We start from the raw sequence: 18,266 nt of genomic DNA, 5'->3' as shown, positions 1-18,266 counted from the left end.
GTGCATAAGAATGACCTTGCTAATACTGAGTATAACTGGAATTTTAAATCCTTGATAGGTGTTGTATATAGTAGTATAAAAAACAGCTAAGGTTTTTAAGAAGCAGTTCAACTTTACAGGAAAATGATTTGGAAAATCAATTAAGCATTTCTCTTTACACATATATTTTAAGTGATTTTAAACTATAGGCATAGCTTTTATCTTGCGAATGTGGTATATGATATATTACAATCTTGTAGGAAATCATCAGTTCTGAAGATGTAGCAATATTCCTCTAACCCCGAAAAAAGTAGCTAAAAAGAAATGTGCTGGCATCAGTGTTCATGGCAGGCAATCACACACAGAAAATTTGAAAAATGATTAATGTGGCTAAATTCCACCCAGTATGAATAACTAAAGCAAATGCACTTTAAAAAGCCCTGTCAAAACAGATACATTTACATATGTTTTTATAAAGATAGCCATAGTACAAGTGGACAGTTATTTCAATAAAAACTGAAATAAACCGAGTAGTCAAACAACACATTGGAGGGGATTTAAATATGCTCATGTATGTATAAAGATAAATATTTTTCCAGCCATCAGCAGGAAAGAAATGCCAGTGGATTCTAACAGAAAATGGTATTTCAGTGAAAGCCATGGCTATGTAACACACAGGAAAACCAAAAAGGATGGTATCATAAAGATTTTAATCTTCATCCTCAAATCTGAGCATTCTGCTCCAAAGCCTGAAAACACAGTTACCACCTTTGAAAGTCAGAAGGTTCTTTTCAGCCCAGTCTGTAGCCCTGCAACACATTTCTGTGCTCTTTCATGAAGCAACTAACATTAACCTTGAACTTAATGTTAAGCAGTGCTCTGTGGCCTTTGAGCCATAGCTTATGCTAGTAATAATTTTAGAAATCTAAAACATTAGAGTAACCCAACTCTGCCATGTAGCCTGTGACCTGTTCATTTTGGTTCAAAATAAATCAAGGCATCAAGCACACTTACTCACAGGATGAAGCTCTTGCCTGTCTACCTTGCTCCATCACACCTTGCTCCAGGACTCACTCATTCACCTCACTTGACCTTCCATCTACAATTCAGGTACCTTGGTACACAGTAATTTTTGATATGCATTTTTTTGGCAAAATATTTGTCTTATATGTTGCAAATATGATGTTTGGCTTGCATAGTTATTGAGCAAGAATATATGAAACCTATTTTTATCACCTACAAGCCTGGTAGGCAGTTACAGCTATTTAGACGATGCACTCCTTGAGTACATGGCCAGGTTCCCATTACTCTGTTTATCCCCATTGTCTGAGTGAGCCTCAGTGTTAAATCAGTGCACAATTAGTGCTTTCATATCAGGTCGATTCTTTAGTTCTTCCTCCACTTGCCCAGACACAGAGTCTTCCTCCAGTACCCTGTTTCTTATGTAGTTCCACACAACATCCAAATGCACACAATTTTTTGAGTAAACTATTTCCCCACTTAGGTTACCCTTCTTCCCTCTCTTTCCATGAATCAATTTCCTGTTCTTCTGTCAAAATCCAAATGAAGATTTACTGGCTTTGTGAGTTAATTCTGCATGCCCCTCACATCCTCAGTATTATTCAGAGTTCTCCAGAGAAACAGATCAATAGGATGTGTGTGTGTTTTGGTAGGGGGATAGGGATGATGGTAAAGAAATTTAGTATACAGAATTAGACCATGTGATTTTGTAGCCTGAGAAATTCAGACCCAGGAGAGCTGATGGTGTAAGTTCCAGTCCAAAAAAAAAAAAAAAAAAAAAAAAAAGGCAAGAGAAGACCGGTGTCCTAGCTCAAAGACAGTCAGGCTTGAAGACAGAAAAAAATATTGTGTTAGCTTTCTATTCTATTCAGAACTTCAGCAGATTGGATGAGGCCCACTCACATTGGGGAGGGAAATCTGCTTTATTCAGTCTACTGATTCAAATGTTAATCTCATCCAGAAACACCTTCACCAGAACACCCATGAATAATAAATACTTAAGTGAATATTTGGGCCCAGTCAGGTTTACAAATAAAATTAACCATCACACCCTTTCTTCATGGTGTATATCCTTCATCTGTTTTATTAAGATAGATTAGCAGATCTCTAAATAACAAAAATTATTTTTTCTTTGTCATATCTTCTTTACAAAAAATGTTTGTGGGTACATAGTAGGTGTTTGTATTTATGGGGTACATGAGATATTTTGATACAGGCATGCAATGTTTAATTATCACATGGGGGTAAATGGGGTATCCATCATCTCAAGCATCTATCCTTTCTTTGCGTTACAACCAATCCAATTATACTCTTCCAGTCAGTTTTAAATATATAATAATTGTTGACTGCAGTCACCTTGTTGTGCTACCAAATACTACATCTTATTCTATATAACTATATTTTTGTGCTCATTAACCATCCTTCCCCCCAGCTACCCTTCCAAGCCTCTGGTCATCATCCTTTTACTCTCTGTCTCCACAAGTTCAGTTGTTTTAATTTTTAACTCCCACAAACAAGTGAGAACAGGTGAAGTTTGTCTTTCTGTGTCTGGCTTATTTCCCTTAATTACTCCCAGTTCCATCCATGTTGTTGCAAAAGATAGGCCCTCATCCCTTTTTGAGGCTGAATAATACTCCATTGTGTATATGTACCACATTGTCTTTATTTGTCTTTTGATGGACACTCAGGTTGCTTCCAAATCTTGGCTATTGTGAATAGTACTACAGTAAACATGGGAGTGCAAATATCTCTTTAATTTACCGATTTCCTTTCTTTTGAGTATATCCCAAGCCATAGGACTGCTGAATCATATGATAATTCTGTTTTTAGTTTTTTGAGGAACCTGTGAACTGTTTTCCATACCGTGGTCTTGTACTAATTTACATTCCCACCAACAGTGTACAATGATGCCCTTTTCTCCACATCCTTACCAGCTTTTTAGATAAAAGCCATTTTAACTGGGGACAGATAATATCTTATTGTAGTTTTGATTTGAATTTTTCTGACTTTAGTGTTGAACACTTTTTCATATACCCGTTTGCCATTCATATATCATCTTTTTAGAAATGTCTATTCAGATCTTTGCCCATTTCTTAATCAGATTATTAGGTTTTTTTCCCTGTAGAGTTGTTTGAGCTCCTTATATATCCCGGTTATTAATCCCTTGTCAGATGGACAGTTGACAGATATTTTCTCCCATTCTGTGGGTTGTCTCTTCACTTTGTTGATTGTTTCCTTTACTGTGCAAAAAACTTTTAACTTGATGTGATCCCATTTGTCTATTTTTGCTTGGTTGCCTGTGCCTATGGGGTATTACTAAAGAATTATTTGCTAACTCCAGTGTCCTGGCAAGTTTCTCCTGTGTTTTCTTTTAGTAGTTTCATATTGTGAGACCTTAATTTAAGTCTGTAGTTCATTTTGATTTGATTTTTTTTAATATGGTGAGAGATAGGGGTCTAGTTTCATTCTTCTTTATATGGATATCCAGTTTTCCCAGCACCATTTTTTGAAGAGATTGTCCTTCCCCCAGCGTACGTTCTTGGCACTTTTGTTGAAAATGAGTTGACTGTTGATGTGTGGATTTGTTCCTGGGTTCTCTATTCTGTTCCACTGATCTATGTGTCTGTTTTTGCCCAATACTTCACTATTTTGGTTACTAGAGCTTTGTCGTATATTTTGAAGTTAAGTAATGTGATTCCTCCAGTTTTGTAATTTTTCCTCAGAATAGCTTTGGCTATTCTGTGTCTTTTGTGGTTCCATATAAGTTTTAGGATTTTTTTTTAAATTTCTGTGAAGAATGTCCTTAGTATTTTGATAGAGATTGCATTGAATCTGTAGATTACTTTAGGTAATATGGATGTTTTAACAATATTGATTATTTCAATCCATGAACATGGAATATCTTTCCATTTTTTGTGTCCTCTTTGATTTCTTTCGTCAGTGTTTTATAGTTTTCGTTGTGGAGATATTTCACTTCTTTGGTTAACTCCTAGGTATTTAATTTTATTCATAGCTATTATAATTGGGATTACTTTCTTGATTTCTTTCTCTTAGTCTGGCTAAAGGCTTGTCAATTATATGCATCTTTTCAAAAAACCAACTTTTCTTTTTTTTTTAATTATACTTTAAGTTCTAGGGTGCATATGCACAAGGTGCAGGTTTGTTACATATGTATACATGTGCCATGTTGGTGTGCTGCACCCATTAACTCGTCATTTACATTAGGTATATCTCCTAATGCTATCCCTCCCCCCTTCCCCCACCCCACGACAGACATGGGTGTGTGATGTTTCCCTTCCTGTATCCAAGTGTTCTCATTGTTCATTTCCCACCTATGAGTGAGAACATGCGGTGTTTGGAAAAAACCAACTTTTCATTTCATTGATTTTTGTATTTTCATTGTTTCAGTTTTATGTATTTCTTCTCTGATCTTTGTTTCCTTTGTTCTAATTTTGGGTTTGTTTTGCTCTTTTCTAATTCTTTAAGGTGCATCATTAGGTTATTTTTAGTTTTTCTACCTTTCTGATGTAGGTGCCTGTAGCTATAACTTTCCTCTTAGTACTTCTTTTGCTATATCCCATCAGTTTTGGCATGTTGTGTATCCATTATCATTTGTTTCAAGGAGTTTTTCAATTTTGTAAGTTCTTCATTGACCCTCTGTCATTCAGGAGCATATTGGTTAATTTCCCTGTGTTTGTATAGTTTCCAAAATTCCTCTTGTTATTGAATTCTGCTTTTATTCCATTGTTCAGAGAAGATAGTGGATATCATTTCATTTTTAAAAATGTTTTAAGACTTATTTTGTGGCCTAACATATGGTCTATCCTTGATAATGATCCATACGTGGAGGAGAAGAATGTGTATTCTGCAGCCATTGGATGAAATGTTCTGTAAATGTCGATTAGGTCCATTTGACCTGTGCTGCAGGTTAAAGCTGATGTTTCTTTGTTGATTTTCTGTTTGGATGATCTAATTCTGAAAGTGGGGTGTGTAATTTCTTCAGCTGTTATTGGGGTATCTCTCTTTAGCTCTAATAATATTTGCTTTATACATCTGGGTGCTCCAATATTGGTTGCATATGTTATTTACAACTGTTATATCTTCTTGCTGAATTGATCCCTTTATCATTATATAATGATGATATGTATCTTTGTCTCTTTTTATAGTTTTTGTCTTGAAATCTATTTTGTCTGATTTAAGTATAGCTGCTGATGTTCTTTTTTGGTTTCCATTGGCATGGAATATCTTTTTCCATTTCTTTACTTTCAGTCTATGTGTCTTTATAGGTTAAGTGTGTTTCTTGTAGCCAACGGATCATGGGGTCCTGTTTTTTAATCTATTCAGCCACTCTGTCTTTTGATTGGAGAGTTTAGTCTATTTACATTCAATGTTATTATTTATACATAAGGACTCCCTCTTGCCAGTTTACTATTTGTTTTCTGTTTTATAGTCTTCTCCTTCTTTCCTTCCTTTCTGTCTTTTAGTGAAAGTGATTTTCTCTGGTGGTGTGTTTTAATTTGTTGCTTTTTGTGTATCTGCAGTGTGTTTTTTGATTTGAAATTACCACAAGGCTTGCAAATAATCTTATCACCCATTATTTTAAACTGACATCTTAACACTAATTGCATAAACAAATTAATAAGCAAAGAGAAAACTAATAAAAACTCTACACTTTAACTTTGTTTGCACTGCTTTTAACTTTTTGTTGTTTTTGTTTATGTCTCATTGTACTATCTATGTCTTTAAAAGTTGTTGTTGTTATTTGTTTGTGTTTTAGTCTTTCTACTCAATATATGAGTAGTTTGTAGGCCACAATTACATTGTTATAGTATTCTGTATTTTCCTGTGTACTTGATATTGCCAATGAGTTCTGCACCTTCAGATGATTTCTTACTCCTTATTAACATCCTTTTCTTTCAGATTGAAGAACTGCCCTTGGCATTTCTTGTTCTGGTGTTGATGAAATTCCTCAGCTTGTTTGTCTGGGCAAGTCTTTATTTCTCCTTCATGTTTGAAGGACATTTTTGCTGAATATACTATTTTAGGATAAAAGTTTTTTTCCTTCAGCACTTTATGTCTTGCTACCCTCCCCTGAACTGTAAGGTTTCCATTGAAAAATCTTCTGCCAGATGTGTTGGAGCTCCAGTGTATGTTATTTGTTTCTTTGCTCTCGTTGCTTTTCAGATTCTTTTTTTTAAATTAATTTATTTAAGTTGGTACATGTGCACAACGTGCAGGTTTTTTACATATGTATACATGTGCCATGTTGGTGTGCTGCATGCATTAACTCATCACTTAGCATTAGGTATATCTCCTAATGCTATTCCTCCCCACTCCCCCGACCCCACAACAGGCCCCAGTGTGTGATGTTCCCCTTCCTGTGTCCAAGTGTTCTCATTGTTCAATTCCCACCTATGAGTGAGAACATGCGGTGTTTGGTTTTTTGTCGTTGTGATGGTTTGCTGAGAATGATGGTTTCCAGCTTCATCCATGTCCCTACAAAGGACATGAACTCTTCATTTTTTATGGCTGCATAGTATTCCATGGTGTATATGTGCCACATTTTCCTAATCCAGTCTATCATTGTTGGACATTTGGGTTGGTTCCAAGTTTTTGCTATTGTGAATAGTGCCGCAATAAACATACATGTGCATGTGTCTTTATAGCAGCATGACTTATAATCCTTTGGGTATATACCCAGTAATGGGATGGCTGGGTCAAATGGTTTTTCTAGTTCCGGATCCCTGAGGAATCGCCACACTGACTTCCACAATGGTTGAACTAGTTTACAGTCCCACCATCAGTGTAAAAGTGTTCCTATTTCTCCACATCCTGTCCAGCACCTGTTGTTTCCTGACTTTTTAATGATTGCCATTCTAACTGGTGTGAGATGGTATCTCATTGTGGTTTTGATTTGCATTTCTCTGATGGCCAGTGATGATGAGCATTTTTTCATGTGTCTTTTGGCTGCATAAATGTCTTCTTTTGAGAAGTGTCTGTTCATATCCTTCGCCCACTTTTTGATGGGGTTGTTTGTTTTTGTCTTGTAAATTTGTTTGAGTTCATTGTAGATTCTGGATACTAGCCCTTTGTCAGATGAGTAGATTGCAAAAATTTTCTCCCATTCTGTAGGTTGCCTGTTCACTCTGATGGTAGTTTCTTTTGCTGTGCAGAAGCTCTTTAGTTTAATTAGATCCCATTTGTCAATTTTGGCTTTCGTTGCCATTGCTTTTGGTGTTTTAGACATGAAGTCCTTGCCCATGCCTATGTCCTGAATGGTATTGCCTAGGTTTTTCTTCTAGGGTTTTTATGGTTTTAGGTCTAACATTTAAGTCTTTAATCCATCTTGAATTAATGTTTGTATAAGGTGTAAGGAAGGGATCCAGTTTCAGCTTTCTACATATGGCTAGCCAGTTTTCCCAGCACCATTTATTAAATAGGGAATCGTTTCCCCATTTCTTGTTCAGATTCTTTATTAATACTTGACTTTGGGAGTTTGGTTATCTTGAGGTAGTCTTATTTGGGTTAAATCTATTTGATGTTCAGTAACCTTCCTGTACTTGAATACTGATATCATTCTCTAGTTTGGGGAAGTTCTCTGATATCATCTCTTTGGAAAAATGTTCTACCCCTGTCTTTTCCTTTCTTTACCTCCCTTTTAAGGCCAGTAACTCTTAGATTTGCCTTTTCGAGGCTATTTTCTAGATCTTATAGGCATGCTTCATTCTCTTATATTCTATCTCCTCTGACTGTATTTTCATATAGCTCATCTTCAAGTGTGCTAATTCTTTCTTCTGCTTGATCAATTCTGCTAAGAGACTCTGAGGCATTCTTCAGTATGTCAGTTGCATTTTTCATCTTCAGAATTCCTGCTTGATTCTTTTTAATTATTTCAGTGTCTGTTAAATTTATCTGATAGGAGTTTGAATTCCTTCTCTGTTTTGTCTTGAACTTCATTTAGTTTCCTCAAAGTAGCTATTTTGAATTCTCTGCCTGAAAGGTCGCATATCTTTGTGTCTCAGTGATTTACTCCTCGTGCCTTCTTTAGTTCGTTCAGTGAGGTCATATTTTCATGGATGGTTGTCATGCTTGTGGATGGTGCATTGGTATTTGGCCACTGAAGAGTTAGGTATTTATTGTAGTCTTCACAGTTTGGGCTTCTTTGTGCCTATCCTTCTTGGGAAGGCTTTCCAGGTATTTGAAGGGACTTGGGCATTGTGATCTAAGTTTTTGGTTGCTCTAACTGTATTTGCATTACGGGGCACCCCATGTCCAGTAATACTGTGGGTCTTGCAGAGTCATAGAAGTACTACCTTGGTTATCTTAGAGAAGATCCAGAAGAATTATCTGGATTGTCAGGTAAAGACTCTTGTTCTCTTCCCTTACTTTCTCCCAGACAAATGGAGTCTGTGTGCTAAACTGCCTAGAGCTGGAGGTGGAGTGACACAAAAACTCCTGTGGGCCACCACTACTGGGACTGCACTGGGTCAGACCTGAAGCCAGCACAGTACTGGGTCTTGCCCATGACCTACAATAACTACTGCCTGGCTACCATCTATGTTTGCTCAAGGCCCTAGCGTTCTATAATCAGCAGGTGGCAAAGGCAGCCAGACTTGTATCCTTCCCTTCAGGGTTATGGGTTCCTCCTGGTCCTGGGTGGGTCCTAAGATGCCATCCAGGAGCCAGGTCCTGGAGTTGGAAACCTTAGGAATCTACATGATACATTATTCTACTACAGCTGAGCTGGCACCCAGGCTGCAGTACAAAGTCCCTGCCACTCTTCCTTCTCCTTTCCACAAGCAGAGGAGTCTTTTCCCTTGGCTACCACCACCCCAGGCTTGTGGCAAGTACTACTTGGCTATTGCCAGTGTTCATTCAGGGTCCAAGGGCTCTTCATTCAGCTTGTGATGAATGCTGCCAAGCCTGGGTCCTTCCTTTCGGGACAGTAGGCTCCCTTCTGGTCCACGACAGGTACAGAAATGTCTGAGCCAAAACCTGGAACTGGGGACCCCAAGAGCCTACTCGGTGCTCTACTCCACTGTGGGTGAGCTGATACCTTGGCTGCAAAACAAAGTCCTCTTTCCTCTTCCCTCTTCTTTTTTCAAGCAGAAGGAGTTCCCCATAGCTACCACAACAGGGAATGTGCTATGTCATGCCTGAAGCCAGCAAGTCTCTGAGTCATACCAAAAGCCCACAGCAAGCACTGCCTGGCTACCACTGTTGATTATTCAGGGCCTAAGGGCTCTTTTGTCAACAGGTGATTTATTTTGTCAGGACTGCATCCTTCCCTTCAAAGCAGTGGGTTCCCTTTTGGCCCAGGGTGTGTCTAGAAATGTTGTCTGGGAGGTAGGGGTTGGGATGGGGGCCTCAAAACTCTGCCTGGCCCCCTATCTTACTGTGGCTGAGCACGTATCCAAATTGCAAGACAAAGTTGTCTTTACTCTTCTGTCTCCTCTTCTCAAGCAGAAGTTTGGAAGGAATCTGTCTTGGAGCTGTGAGCTATGCTGCCTGGGGTTGGGGGAGGGGTGATGCAAGCACTCCCTTGGATGCTCTGGCTGGTGACTCACTAGGTCACGTGTCCCCGAAATCAACTGGCTTGAAGTTGAGCGAAGTATGGGGACTTGCTCAGGAATCAGTCCTTGTTGCCTAGACTGCCTTTCAAGTTTATTTATGACCTTAGAGCCCCTTAGCCCTTGGGGACAAGTGTTGCTGGAATCTAAGTTCTGACCACTGGGATGGATGCTTCCCCTCTGACTAGGGCTGTTCTAAGTGTCCCCTCCACGAGCACTGGGCTGAGTTCTGCCCAGCTTTCTGCTGTGACAGGGCAGCCCTGAGTTCCAGTGCCAAGTCCCACAGTCACTGTGATCTTTCTCCCCCAAGTGTACAAGTTGTCACTCCATGTGGCTGCTGTTGGAGGATGGAGGAGAGGTGGCATTGCAATTTAAGACTGTCTTTCCTACCCTCTGCAGAGCCACTTTCAGTGATACAAAGTTAAAACCAGGTACTGTGATTGCTCATCCAATTTTTGGTTCTTATAAAGGTGGGTTTTTATGTGTAGCTAGTTATTTAATTGGGTGTTTCTGCAGGGAGAATGATTGGTGAAGGCTTCTATTTGGCCATCTTGCTTCACCTCCCACTTCTTTCATATCTCCATCTTCAACCCCAAGGCCTTATTTGGGGATCAAAATATAGAAGAATTCTATTTCTTGGTGTTGGTAGACTGAGAGCTGAACATTCACGCAAATACTTGTCAGAGCTGAGTGCTGTAAATAGGAAGCCCTCTGATCGTCTACAACAGGGTTGTCTGATAGAACTCCTGTGGTGACAGAAATGTTAATTGCACTGTCCAGTACAGTAGCTACTAGCCCCACTGAGCACTTGAATGTGGCTAGTGCCTATTTACATTCTGTATTCTAAATATATTTAATTTTAACTAGTTTAGATCCCAATATCTCCCATATGGCTAATGGCTAACATTTTAAACAGTGCAGCTCTAGAACATACCCCCACTTCTAGAAAACATTAAAGGTTAAAGGCATATAGTGTGTCTGACCCTGCTGTTATTTGGAATGATCTTCATTAATGCTCTTGGCACCTCATATATACAACTGGCTGCTGAACCTCTTGACTTGGAAATCTACCAGGTTTCTCAGACTTTGCACGTGTAATATGGAGCTCGCGACCCCCTGCCTCCCAGTAATTCCAGCATACTCTCTTTCCCCAAATGACACCACCATCTATCTAGCTACTCAAGGCTAAAGCCATTATGTTATCCTTTGTACCTCTCTCCCCCTCAGATTGATCTGCATATACTGTACATTCTACCTCCTAAGTAGATCTCGAATTTTTTTGTTTGTTTCTATTTCTACTGAAATCCTAATCCAAGCTGCTCTCATTTCTTTCCTGGTCTACCAAATAGCTTCTAAGTAATCCCCTGCTTCCACTTCCTCCCCCTTCCATTTATTATCCTCATAGTCCTGAGTGATATTTCTCCATAAAAACCTAACCATGTTGCTGTCTTTTAAATCCTATAGTGACTCCCATTGTCTTAGAACCAGGTCCACAACATTTAAGATGACCTATGACACCCTATCTGATCTTTCACTTACTGCCTCTTCCCACTCCTCCCCCCTCACCTCTCTGTTCTTCTTTCTGTTCATTACATACCTGATCCCTCTAGCCTCAGCTCCCCAACACAGGTACTTCCATCCCCTAGGATGCTCTCTTTCCTTCCCCTCCACCCCTATTCATCCTTCAGATTTCGGCTCAAATGATATCTAGTTTGGAAACCCTTCACTGGCCCTCCTAACTCAATTAGATCCCATTTGATAATTTATTTTGGGTACCTTGTATATGTTCTCTTCTGCTATATTTATCACAGTTGAAATGAAATTTTTGACATAATTTATTCCCTCACTGAACTGTAAGCCTCATAAGGTCAGAAATACTGTATTCTTGACCCTTATCCCGATTCCTGGCGCAGTGCCTTTTTGAATAAAAGAAAGAATGAATGATATTTTCTGACTTCACTCACTGAGGGAGTTTAAGATGAAATAGGCTTAGGCAGCAACATGAAGAATATAGATTGAATACTGAAAAAAAACTAAAACTGAGAGTTATTGAGTATTGGGGGACTATCTTACTAAGCAGCAGCATAGATACAAATAGGTCTAGCGATGGCAAAATGCTGTTATAATGCTCAGTGCACAAAATATATATACAGGAAAGAATGGGGTAAGGAGGAATTAGTCTTCCTGGTAGCCTGCTGCTTTATGAGAGGAGGGATTGTTGGTTGTGACTCACTGAGGCACAGAGCTGTAGGAAGCTAACAAAAGGCATTTTCACAAAGCACCCAAGCTGGGTGGACATAGAGGAGTTACTGCTGGAGCACTATGCTTTTTCTCTGTACAAGTACTCTCCAGGGAGTGAGGATTTCTGTTTAGCATTGAAATATTTTAATCAGAGGAAACATTTTGAAGTGACACCACTTCATGCCAATTCTCAGTTTGATCTCTCCTTTGAAGGAAGCCTCCTTCAGGCTGCTTGTCGATTATTCCTACCCAAAGAAGAGTCTATATCTCAAATAGTTCACCTACTCCCACCCCTGATTTCCATTTCATTGAATAATTTAAATACGTTCTTCTCTCCCAGCCTTGCCTCTGCCTCTTTGCCCCAAGAGTGTCCTGCTGAGCTGATTTATATCCTTTCTGAAGCAGTAAAATTTCTATTTATACACTTAATTGAGGAAACATGCCTCCAGTGAAAACCACCGAGAATCAGTCTGATGGTCATGGCAGGGATTTGATGTTCTGGGGCATCAGAGAGAACCCAAAGACTCTGTGGTGGTGGTAATTCAATGTATTGGCCATGTTGATTAGTTTGATTTTGAAGATAGAGAATTCCGAATTGGGTTTAAGAAATCAACCAATTTAAAAGTATTGTTGATTGTAAATTGATCAATGTGATCCAAACTATGGTTATTTGATTCTGTGGAATCCTAACTCACCGCTTGGCAAGACATACATATCTAGTTGGCCTGATTAGAAAACCTTTTCGCTAGGGGTCAGTAGTCCAAGCCCCAACTAAGCCTCTGAGGGAGTATAAAGCAAATTTGAGAAGAGCTGTGGCATTTGATAATGGCTCATGGCCTTCTATTCCTCCTCCATTTGGATTTCTTTCAACAAATTGAAATCAAGCACTTACTGGACATAAGCCATTTTCTCCAGAAAATGGTACCCTTTCTCGACAGAGCCCACTTAGGCATAGTCAACGTGGCTATTCATTTCTTAACTTACTCATTTAGGAAAAAAATTCTCTGCACCTTATGTAGAAGACACTTTGCACATTACTGAAGGACTCTAAACTGAATAAGACATGATCCCTGCCATGAATGAAGGTGTCTTGCCTGGCCTCCTATCACAGTACTCACATTATGATGACTGCTTTGGATTAAAGACATAATAAAACCATGAAATGGGAGCTTCTCTCTATGAAGAGCTAAGAGATCTATAAGACAAATGAACTTGCCTTTATAAACATAATAAAATACTGATTGACCTAGTCTTCCCAGGCATTGCTTAGAAGAAAGGCCCAGGCTAGAGATAGAAATTTGGGAGCATATAGATGATATTTTGGAGCCATGAGAATATTGGAGACTCAGAGAGAGAGAGAGAGTATGTGTATGAGAGTGTGTGTGTGTGTGTGTGTGCACGCACACGCATGCAAAGAGAAGAAAAGGCAGCCAAGGAACACCAATATTGAGAAGTTGGATCGAGGGGGAGCTGAGGAGGAGGAAAATCTAGAGGGTGATTTCACAGAAACCAAGAAGAGGGGAGATTTCATGGAGAGGAAGTGGTCCACGGTGGTGATGCTACTCAGGGGTCGAGTAAAATGAGAGTGCTGGCAGTGAGAAAAGAAAGCTGTGAGAGTTCATCCCTGCCCACCAGGGGCTTATGATCCAGATGGAGAGGTGAGATGTGCACAGACCAGTTGAGGACCACTGTAAAGCATTACGTGCGAGTGGCCAGAATGAGGCACAGAGGCAGCTGATGTTCATGGTGGTCAGTGTGAGCTAAGCTTTTGGGAAAGGTTCATTAAAGAGCCAAGGCTTGAATAGCACACTGGAGAATCAACAGTAGGATTTGGCTAGGGTCAGGAGGGAGAAGAAGACTAGCATTGCAGGCTGGGAGAACAGTGCATGTGCTACCTGAAGTCAGGCATGGGCATTCTGTATCCAGGTCACGAGGCTGCCAAGACAAATGGAAGAAGGGCAGTTAGAGAGGCCACATGGTTCCCATATAAAGGGATTTGAATGCCATGCTTAGAAATTTAGGAACAGAAACCACTTAACCAAACAGGAGAGCATTAAATTAACATATTAATCCCACACATCAAATTAGCCTGTTGTGCCAGCTTATTAGTGCTCACCCAGGCCTCTGGGTCTGGAAAAAGCAATGCGTGTTGTTATGAACGGTGTGTTCCTTGGTGGATTACGACCCATTGGCACCCCCACAGCATTGTCTCCCACTCCTAAGGATCATTAGCAATGCAGGAAACACACTATGCAATTCACTGGTTATACATTTTCTTCTCTGTGGGAATTGGAAGCCTGAATCTTAACCTCTCTGGTCTAAGAGGTAGAATTCTGAAAATAATTCCATGTTAGTTCAAATATGTTTAGTATGGCGAAAGCATTTTCAAGGGTTCTTTTTAACTTTCCATGACTGAGTCAGCTATCTGACAGATAGAAGGCTTTGAAATAGAACCCATTTTCAGTTATTCCTGGACTGATGAGCGCCAGGACTGGCCAGTGCTTGGCCTTCTGCTGCCTTTGCTCGGCTGCTCAGTTTCTTCTGGAGTAAGACAGGTGTCCTGCTCCAATCATCGGCTGCTATCATGGCATTCTTATACCTTCTCCCTGCTTAATGCATACTCTCACCTGAGAAACCATAATCTCAGGAACGAGTACTGAGCCAAAGATGAGATCCACAGTGTGAATGTAAATCGTTAAAACTGGCTTTTCTCAGTGGTTTGTGGAGTTTGATTCTTCATCTGTGAGTCTCTGGTCTCTGTTTCTGCAGCACAGATGAATGGTGGTTGCTCTAATCGCAGTCTAGTGCCTAGCAGCTTTCCATAGATGAACTTGGGAAAAATAAATAATCTTAGTATGTATATGTTGAAGATTTGGCTGTGTCTTTCCAATTCTGGGTATCTTTTTCTCCCTTAAATCCAAATTACCCACTGGAGGTGACAAAGCTTGAATTTCCAGTGTTCCTGTTACTGATGGAAAGAAAAATAGCCCCCTTGTTTCTTCCTAAAATAATATGCACATACTCACTGCAATATATTTTTACAATGTATATTTATATATGTACATATGCTGTGACTATATGTGTGCAACGTGTGTGTGTGCATGCACATGGACTGATTTTTAAAGATCTAAGGCAGAGATGTGCAGGACTTCCAAAATAAAATTCTTCTAAAGTATCTCACATTCCTTCGAAGACCTAGAAATAAACTCTGCTTTAAAAAGCCTTTCGAGCAGCTGCTGGCCTTGTTAGAGATAAGCTGGGTTGGTATCAATATACTTGTGATTACAGACATGTATTGAAACACAATTTAAGTTGGATCTTGCTTTTTCTTCTGGTGTCAAACTTGTAGTTTACCTAATAGGCTGGAGTAATTGCTGGAACAGACACTGACTGTCTGCGGAAGGGTGGGAAGCAAGGGTATAATATAAAAGGTGAAGTTCATCCATCAAACTGACTGCAGCTATTAACAGTGATGTTAAGATAGTTTTTTTGTTTTGTTTTGTTTTGTTTTGAGACAGAGTCTCACTAGCCTGGAGTGCAGTGGTGCAATCTAGGCTCACTGCAACCTCCACCTGCCAGGTTCAAGTGAAGCTTCTGCTTCAGCCTCTCGAGTAGTTGGGACTACAGGTGCATGCCACCAAGCCCAGCTATTTTTTTTTTTTTTTTTTTTTGTATTTTTAGTAGAGACAGGGTTTCACCATGTTAGCCAGGATGGTCTCGATCTCCTGACCTCATGATCTGCCCACCTCGGCCTCCCAAAGTGCTGGGATTACAGGCCTGAGTCACTGCGCCCAGCCTAAAATAGTTTTATTAAGAGGGAATATGTTCTTGACATATTAGTTTTAAATGATCACCAAAGAATGATAGATTTAATAAAACCTTATTTTTATTTAAAAATACACATAAACAGAAAAGTATGTGAAAGGTTATATACTAAAATAATTGTGGTGGTTAACTCTTACTGGTGGTATTATTTGTGATACATAGTTTCTTATTTTTGCTTATTTATATTTTCAACTTTTGCTACAGTAAATGCATACTGTTGTCTAACTAAAAATTATTGAGAGAGAGGTGAGCAGGACAGATTCACCCTAGGGAGGTTTTGATTAGCTGATCCTGGATGCTTGATTTATGTTAAAAATTGAAAGTTAGATGTAGTGGCTCATACCTATAATCCCAACAGTTTGAGGGGCCAAGGTGGGAGAATCCTTTGAGGCCAGGAGTTCGACACCAGCCTGGGAGACACAGTGAGACCTCCTTGCTACAAAAACAAATAAAAATCAGCCTGTTGTGATAGCATGTGCCTGTTGTCCCAGCTACTCAGGAGACTGAGGCAGAAGATCGCTTGAGGCCAGGAGTTCTGTGCTATAGCACGCTGTGATTGTACTTGGCAAATAGCTACTGTGCTCCAGCCTGGGCAAGACTCAACAACAACAACAACAACAAAGAAATTGAAAGTTAGAGTTGTCATTCTCCAGAACAAACTAGGGCTGTTGTAGTTGCCACCCTTTGCCAAAGAGGAAATGGTACCAGATACTGTACAAGAATCTTTCACATTTGTTATTTGATGTAACCACTGTAGCAAACCTCCAGGGTAGGTGTTACTACCTCCAGTGTTACAGATGTTACAGATAGGGAAACTGGAGACTGGGGAAGGTAAATAATTTATCTCAGAACACAGTTAGTTAAATGAAGGAGGGAGTCAAACCCAGTTATACATGATCTAAGCTTCCTGGATTTCAGACTAGAAGAATCTTCTTTTTGATAAACCCCTCCTACTTAGATCATCCCATTCACTTCATGTCTCTTTGCTGCTTATGCATACTGGGCATTGGACTGATTAATATTCCAGCCCTCAGTACTTGGACAACATGGGTTTCGATTGTGTCTCCTCTCAACCTGTTTATTAAATAACTACTCTGAAAAATTGGTCCAACTAAAAAGGGAATGTTCACAGAAGGAATTTTACCACATTATCTCATGTGATGTTAACAGTAGCCTTATAGGCGTGTATTATCATTATTCCCATTTTACCAGGAGAAAAACTGAAACCTGAAAGTTTAAGTAAGATACGTCCATGGCTCACACATCAAGTATGAATGCAATAAGTAAATAAATAAGCAAACAAGCAGCCTCCATTCATCCCATTCTTGGGTCCCTTTCCCCAGCAACAGCAACGTTCAGTTCTGTTAGTTGTTTGTGATTTTTACTTCTTTCCAAAGTGTACACTAATTTTATTAATTTCTTCATTTATGCTTTTTTTTTCCTCCTTTTTTGAGGCAGAGTTTTGCTCTTGTTGCCCAGGCTGGAGTGCAGTGGCTTGATCTTAGCTCACTGCAACCTCCACCTCCTGGGTTCAAGCGATTCTCCTGCCTCAGCCTCCTGAGTAGCTGGGACTACAGGTATGTGCCACCACACCTGGCTAATTTTTTTTTATTTTCAGTAGAGATGGAATTTCACTATGTTGGCCAGGCTGGTCTCGAACTCCTGACCTCAGGTCAGGTCCACCTGCCTTGGCCTCCCAAAGTGCTGGTATTACAGGCATGAGCCACCGCACCCAGCCTATTTCTTCATTTATGAATTGTAACTATTAACTGCTTTCTTCATGAAATGTTAGCATCTTAAACCTACTCCCTATTTTTCCTCCTAATATAATAACTCCATTTTTTTTGTTGTTAATTCAGCACTCAGCACACCATGGTAAGTGTGGCTCACTGCCAAACTGTTTAATATAAGTACATTTCCTTTCTTACACAACTGTTTCCTCCACTTAAGTGAAGAATTGCCTTGCCATTTTTTTCTTTCATTAGTTTACTGTCCCTCCTTCTTCCCAGATTCTCCAATAGAACTAGAAAATCCCTCAGATAGAATTTTCCACATGGTCAGAGGTATCTGCTCATCTGTCTATTCTCTTCCTTTCCTGGAGAATCTCTCTTGAAGCCCTTCCATCCTCTTTTCCTACCTGACTCACTGCTCTTTAGTTGCTCTGTTTAGCTGTTGCACTGATGCTTCCCTTCTCCTCTCTCCTTTAACAAATCCCTGTTTCTTTGTGCTGGGTCTTGTTTTTTCTTTTTCTCCCTTGATTTGGTGGAGCACATCCTTTAGTAGCTTTTTAAGAAAAAGGCCATAGGAGATAGTTTTTTGAGACCTTGTATTTTCAAAAATGTCTTATTTTTACTCTCACACTTGATTGATTAGGCACTGGATCTCAGGTTGAAAAGTAATTTGTCCTAAGAATTTTGAAGATATTATCTGTCTTTTAGCTTTTAGCTTTTCTGTTGAGAAATGCCATCTTCATTATTGTATGTATTCTGTTTTTTGCTCTGGAAGCATTACTGCGAACATCTTTGGTATATATCTAAAATTTTACTGTGCCCGTTGTCTCTGCCTTTAAATTCTCTTTGATACAATTTATCTGTGAAAGAACTTTTATCCTGGGGGTGAAGGAGGAAGAGG

General features: G+C 39.6%; 1 protein-coding gene across 3 annotated transcripts in view; it reads left to right on the top strand.

The window, feature by feature from the left end:
- Window positions 1-18,266, top strand: part of HHAT (hedgehog acyltransferase) — a 346,077-nt gene that overhangs the window by 257,307 nt on the left and 70,504 nt on the right. The gene's annotated exons all lie outside the window — the stretch shown is intronic.

Source organism: Gorilla gorilla, chromosome 1 (assembly GCF_029281585.2).
Source record: "Gorilla gorilla gorilla isolate KB3781 chromosome 1, NHGRI_mGorGor1-v2.1_pri, whole genome shotgun sequence".
NCBI classification, from domain to species: domain Eukaryota; kingdom Metazoa; phylum Chordata; class Mammalia; order Primates; family Hominidae; genus Gorilla; species Gorilla gorilla.
Note: the sequence above shows the minus strand (reverse complement) of the source record. Positions and strands in the feature narration are given on the sequence as shown.